Source organism: Apium graveolens, chromosome 6 (genome assembly GCF_009905375.1).
Source record: "Apium graveolens cultivar Ventura chromosome 6, ASM990537v1, whole genome shotgun sequence".
NCBI lineage: Eukaryota > Viridiplantae > Streptophyta > Magnoliopsida > Apiales > Apiaceae > Apium > Apium graveolens.
This window is the reverse complement of record NC_133652.1, coordinates 265,718,028-265,725,460: the sequence shown is the minus strand read 5'-3', so window position 1 is coordinate 265,725,460 and position 7,433 is coordinate 265,718,028. Positions and strand designations below refer to the sequence as shown.

At 38.7% G+C, this 7,433-nt stretch overlaps 1 non-coding gene across 1 annotated transcript; it reads left to right on the top strand.

The window, feature by feature from the left end:
* Positions 1-7,126: 7,126 nt before the first annotated feature.
* On the top strand, positions 7,127-7,232 carry LOC141669334 (small nucleolar RNA R71). Its single transcript, XR_012553621.1, has one exon. It is a non-coding gene; the product is annotated as a small nucleolar RNA R71 (small nucleolar RNA).
* Positions 7,233-7,433: the final 201 nt, after the last annotated feature.

Below are 7,433 nucleotides of genomic sequence, written 5' to 3'. Positions count from 1 at the left end.
TTGGAGTTCCAAATCTTGTGAATATCTGTTTGTAAAGAAAATTAAGCACTACTTTCGCATCGTTCGTTGGCAACGCCTTAACTTCAACCCATTTCGACACATAATCAACCGCCAACAAGATATACCGATTGTTACAAGATGAGACAAATGGCCACATGAAGTCAATTCCCCAAACATCGAAGACTTCAACCTCGAGAAGCATATTAAGAGGCATCTCATCCCTCTTGAACATATTACCCACATATTGACATCGATCATATTTCAAAATGAACTGATGAGCATCTTTAAATAAGGTCGGCCAAAAGAACCCTGCTTGAATAATACGAGCTACTGTCTTTTCTCCATCATAATGTCCTCCATAAGCCATTGAGTGGCAATCTCGCAAGATCCCCCCCCCCCCCGTTTCACTGTAAGGAATACATCTCCTGATGATTTGGTCAGCTCCTTGTCAAAAAATAAATGGCTTATCCCATATATACCACTTCACTTCATGCAGAAACTTCTTCCTTTGAGCGTACGGCAAGTGGAGGCATGATATTACTCACAAGGTAGTTCACTGTAACACTCCCAAATCCGGGGTCGGGGATCCGGGTTGTCACGAGTTCCATTTCCCTTAATAATAATTAATCTTAATAATCAACCAACTACTGCGTACTGTGACCTCACAATATACACACACCACAAGTTATAGTCTCAGAGATGAATATCCAACAATAACACAAGTCATTTTATTCCACAATTATAAACCATTACACCTTAAAAGAGTTTCTGAATAAATTTACATATTCTTTGCCATTATTACAATTCATAAATATACATAAGTCTGGTACATCAAAAGTCGAAAGCCTAGCCTATTGATAGATCCTACCTCAGCTACACGGCATCAACACTTCCAGAAAATTGTGGAACGTTTCCTAACCGCTTGCGAATTGGAAGCTTGGTCATGTTCATCTTTTTTATCTGTTGTTGTGTGATGAAAGAAGAAAGCAAGGGTGAGCAACAAGCCCACCGAAATAATATGCATAATAATTTACAAAATATGAACATTCTCACAGTACTCATGAAAGTCTTGGTCAAAAAGAAATGAACCAAGTTTGATCTCTTAATGCGACCAAGTCGCAAAATATTTAGTATATATGTATATATACTTTTCAAAATCTTGAAATCCTCTGCCATGTATAATATACACAGAGTTCCAGTTTATAACTGTATAAAAAATATCGTTGCAAGGTGATCTCATATATCTAACCTTGTCTCAACGTTTTTTCTGAAAATATTTGTTATGCATAAGATAATCATTAACCAGATATAAGTTGAAAAGGTGAAGTTACGAGATACTCCAATATACTTATATCTTTTCTGAATACTACTCGAACTACCGCCGTTCAAGGTATAATTAGTTTCAAAAGTTCATCACATAGATGAGACTACAAGATAAGATCTTTATTTGAATAATCGAAAATAAGTTTGATTATCGAAACATTATTCTTTAATAAAATAAAGAATATTATTTAATAAAATAAGCGGAGTCATAAGTCCTCGAATGAATATTCAAGAAATAATATTCATTAAATAAAGTAAGCGGAGTCATACCGGTTTAGAAAATGTTCACCTTTGGGTCCTGTATACTAAGGGTATACGCAACTACTGCTTATCTCTAGCATAGGTATTATGCAACTTATAAGCATTTGAATCAACAATTAGATATCAAGATTACGAAACAGACATGCATATATACCATATCAGCATGCTCCAATATATCACAAAATTTTCTAATAACAATCATGCACTTATCACAAGATAATGCATATACATATATTTACATCACAACAACAGTATAACGGGTAGAAAACTTGCCTGAGTGTTCCGGGATAGACTTAAGCTTAGAGTGGGTCCGGTAACCTATGAACAACAACATAATCCGGAATTAGACCACGGTCACTTAAGAAACTAGACTTTATCCACTTAGATCCTAATGTTCGCTTACGGTCGCTTATACACTTAACGATTTGCGTTAATCACTTGCGTACCCTCAGCTCCACCAATTTTAATAAATTAACCGTTATGAATTTTAAGGCGACTATTTCACGAGTACTTTACCAACTTCCTAATCCACCTTACATAATTGTTTCGTAATCCAATTAGTCTTTTAGGGGCCTTAAACAAGGTTTCAAAGTTAAGCGAGGGGTAAAGGTTCGTTCGCGAAACACCGTAACTTAAAACGGCCGTTTCTCCTAAACCGTACATCGGATCTAAGCGAACCACATATCAAAACGAAGCTTGAATCATAAAATATCTAAGCATGGTAATGGTCAGTTCATGGCAGTGAGTGTTGGGGTGCAAAAGTTATGCACAAAACAGTCTAAGGAAAATTGGGCATTACGACGGCTATAACTTAGCGATTCCCAAATTTTACCGAATCAATTCAATACCAAACCACCACAAATCAACACCATTACACCACCATTCAACCCCAATACAAGATCATTCAACCAACAACATTTTACCATAACCTAATACACCAATTTTTAGGTCAAACATTCAAGATCCATAACTTTAATCATTAAGCATAAACTTGACTAACTAATGGCATTGACCAAGCATAAACTCATCCAAATCATATCACTAATCATACCAATTCATAGCATACTCCCACAACTATCATAATATTCTTAAAAACATATTAAACCCACTGATTTATAAGGGTTCAAGGGCTTTATACCTTCCTTGGAGAGTGGGGATTCACTTAGAAGCTTCAAGGGGTGCTTATATGGCCTTAGGAAGCTTGGATCTTCAATGGAACCTAAGAAAACCAAAACACAACTAACTTGGTTACTATTCACCCTCCACTAAAATGATTTGTTTGAGATAGAAAACCTTTGATTCAAGCACTCAAACTACTTGCTCTTCTTAGTTATGAAATATAGGATCCAAAGAAACAAACCTTATAATTTTCCATGTAGTATAGCTTGTGTTTTGAATTTATAATTCACCATTTTGATGATAAAATTCGAAGTGAAGAAGATTAAATGGGGGGGGGGAGTTGCTTTGTTTTATTGATCTTTGTGCATAAAAATACTTGGTTGATATCAATCCTTGGTTAAATATCTTGCAAATTGCTTGCATCATCTTGCCTACCTCATCATCTTGCCATTTATCCAATCCTCATGGTGTGATGATGTCACCTTCTCTTTTAACCACATGTTTTAGCTTCTCTTGGAAGCTTCCTTCCCATTCTACTTGTATGTGCTTGTCCCTTGGTCGTTTATTTGTTTTACGGTTCGCTTAACTCTCGTTCTCGTCGATCAGTTGATGGATCATATCCGGGTTCTTATTACTTGGGTTCCCCTAAACCTTTCTCAATATTTTATATTCCTTTTTTTATCCTCTCTTATAATCCTTGAATTTAAATCCTTTTAATCATGTTACCTTATATTCAATTCTTTCAGTATCTGGTGGATTTTCGGGAAAAACCAAAGTTTTTGAATTCGAATTCTGACGACCTTTACATACACTCATTTACTTTATCGAATACTAATACGATCTTAGAATTTCCATAACAGTACTCCTATATAACGTGGTCTGATAATTTTCCTTAATCAGCATTATCAGCAAAAGTTACTATTCATCAGTGTTTAAAAAATTCCAAAAATTGAGGTTATTACATTCACAATGTCTGCAAACCACGGTTCCTCGTCCTGCACTCCGAAAAGCTATTCATCGGGAAAAGACTCATTGATTAATATCTTGTCCAGTGAAGTAGCACTTGGATCTGCTAAACGCGAGAGATGATCCGTGACTTGATTCTCAGTCCCCATTCTGTCGTTGATCTCTAACTCAAATTCCTGAAGCAAAAGAACCCATTTGATCAATCTAGGCTTCGAGCCCTTCTTTGAGACGAGATATCAAATTGCAGCATGATCAGTGAAAACTGTCACTTTAGTCCCGAGTAGATAAGATCAAAATTTCTCAAAACCATAGACAATAGCAAAAAGTTCTTTCTCCGTAGTAGTATAATTCAGTTGAGCACCATTCAGGGTCTTACTAGCGTAGCAGACCATAAGAAATATGTTGTTCTTTCTCTGCCCAAGAACTGCTCCAACTGCATAGTCACTTGCATCGCACATCATCTTAAAAAGTTCATTCCAGTCAGGTGCAGTTATGACAGGTTCCGTGATTAAACTCTTTTTCAACATCTCAAAAGCGGCAAGGCACTTGTCATCAAACTTGAAAGGGACATCTTTCTCTAGTAACTTGCACAATGGCTTCGAAATCTTAGAGAAGTCCTTGATGAAACGCCTATAGAAACCCGCATGACCAAGAAAACTGCGAATTCCCTTCACATAAATAGGTGGAGGAAGATTTTCAATGACCCCCACCTTGGCTTTGTCCACCTCAAGACCCTTACTAGAAACCTTGTGCCCAAGAATAATGCCCTGTCGCACCATAAAGTGACATTTTTCCAATTAAGAACCAGATTGGTCTCAACACACCTCTTGAGAACGTTTCCAAGATTCTGCAAGCATTCATCAAAAGAATCAGCAAATACAGAGAAGTCGTCCATGAACACCTCCATATTTTGACCAATCATATCATAAAAGATGGCCATCATGCATCTCTGAAACGTGGCTGGTGCACCACACAAACCAAAAGAAACTCTTCTAAAGGCGAAAGTACCAAAGGGACAAGTGAAGGTAGTCTTTTCCTGATCTTCTGGAGCGATACAAATCTGATTATAACCCAAATAGCCATCTAGAAGACAGTAGTACTTGTGACCAGCCAACCTGTCGAGCATTTGATCAATGAAAGGCAGAGAGAAGTGATCCTTCCTAGTTGCCTTGTTCAGCTTCCTGTAGTTCATACAAACTCTCCATCCCGTGACTGTTCGAGTAGGGCTGAGCTCATTCTTCTCATTAGCAACTACTGTGATACCTCCTTTCTTCGGTACACACTGAACTGGACTCACCCAAGAACTGTCAGAAATGGGACAGATAATACCTGCATCCAGCCATTTAAGAATTTCCTTCTTCACTACTTCCTTCATGATCGGATTAAGTCTTCTTTGCTGCTCAACCGTAGGCTTGCTACCTTCCTCTAACAGAATTTTATACATACAATAAGAAGGGCTGATTCCCTTAATATCTGCTATAGTCCAACCAATTGCCGATTTGAACTCTCTTAGAATCCTCAAGAGTTTTTCCTCATCATTTCCTGAAAGGTCAGATGCAATAATAACAGGAAAGGTAGATGCATCACCTAAAAAAGCATACCTCAAATGTTCAGGTAGTGGTTTCTGCTCAAGAGTAGGAGCTTCTTCAATAAATGGCTTGAAGCATTTTGGAGATTTGTTCAATTCCTCCATTCTAAGAGATTCAATAGGCAAATCAACCTTCCTCTTCCAGGGAGAAGCATTCAGATATTGCAATTGCTCTTCACCTTCATCATCTTCACTATCTGAATTCCCCAACAAGGCCTTCAATAAGGCATCAAACCTTAGCAATTGATCAAGTTCTGATGCAACCACAGAATCGACCAACTCTACCTTTAAGTACTCCTCATTTTCTGTAGGAAATTTCATAGTATTGAACACATTAAAAGTTACAACTTGATCCAGCACTCGCATTGTAAGCTCACCCTTCTGCACATCTATCAAGGTATGGCCAGTCGCCAAGAAAGGTCTTCCCAAAATTATGGGAATCTTCTTATCCTCATCAAAATCAAGAATTACGAAATCAGCAGGGAATATGAGTTTATCAACCTTGACCAAGACATCCTCCACAATACCTCGTGGATATGTAATAGAACGATCGACCAACTATAAAGTCATATAAGTTGGTTTTGGATCAGGCAAGTCCAACTGCTTGAAGATTGACAAGGGCATCAGATTGATGCTAGCTCACAAGTCACATAAGCATCTGTCGAAAGACACTTTTCCAATAGTACACAGAATAGTGAAGTTTCCTAGATCTTTTAGCTTTAGAGGCAACTTCTGTTGCATTACAGCACTGCAATCCTCCGTGAGAGCGACAGTCTCTAAATCATCTAGCTTCACTTTCCGAGAGAGATTACCTTTCATAAACTTTGCGTAACTAGGTATCTTCTCAAGAGCCTCTGCGAAAGGTATGTTGATATGAAGTTTCTTGAACACCTCCCGAAACTTCTCAAATTGCTTATCCAGCTTTTTCTTCTGCAGCCGCTTAAGAAAAGGCGGCAGAGGATAGATCTGTTTTCCCTTGTATTCCCCTTAAGAGGAGTGTGCTCAGCAATATTCTTCCTTGGTTCCACTTTTACTTCCTGCTGCTCCACTTCTTCTTCAGCCCCAGCTACTCCATTCGAAACTTGAGTTTGGTCGGGATTTGCAACTTTCCCAGACCTCAAAGTGATTGCCTTCACCTGCTCCTTAGCTTCCCTCTTTCCTGGTACTTCAGTGTCACTAGGTTGTGTACCAGGTTGACGATTTAGCAAGGCATTGGCAATTTGTGTAATTTGATTTTCTAAGGTCTTGATAGAAACAGCTTGGCTTTTGTACATAAGCTTCAACTCCTTTAATTCAGATTTTTCATTAGCTTGTTGCAGCTGAAGTGGCTGTCTTGGTGCATATTGCGGTTGCTGAAAACCAGGGGGGTTGTACTTCTTTGCTGGGCACTACTGATAAGACTGTTGGACCGCATTCTGAGTGTTGTTCCAGCTAAAATTAGGATGATTTCGGTTGTTAGGATGATAGGTGGCTGGCATAGGTTGTTGCGATCGCTGAAAGTTGCTCACGAACTAAGCTGATTCACTAGAAATAGCACACTGATCAGTCTCATGGGCACCAGCACAAAGCTCACAGACACTATTGATTTGATTAACTCCATAATTAGCCAAAGTGTTCACCTTCATCACCAAAGCCTTAAGTTGGGCAGCTGTAGCAGTTGTTGCATCCAACTCCAGAATTCCTGCTACTTTTTCCTGAGTCAGTCTCTGGGAAGGATTCTGGTATTCATTAGCAGCCATCAGTTCAATCAATTCATAAGCTTCATTATAGCTCTTAGCCAACAAGGCTCCTCCTGATGCTACATCGAGCATGGGTCTAGAAGTAGCACCCAATCCATTGTAGAAACAGTTTATAATCATCCAATCAGGCATGCCATGGTGTGGGCACTTCCTTAGAATCTCCTTATATCGATCCTAAGCCTCACACTGAGATTCTCCAGTTTGCTGAGTAACTGAGTAAGAGCGTTCCTGATTGCAACAGTCTTTGCCATAGGGAAGAATTTAGTGAGAAACTTTTGAGCAAGATCTTCCCAAGTAGTGATAGACCCTAGTGGTAGAGAATGTAACCAACACTTTGCTTTATCCCTCAGAGAGAATGGGAAGAGTCACAACTTGATAGCATTTTCAGTCACACCATTGAACTTGAAAGTGTCGCAGGTCTCGATGAAATCCCTGAT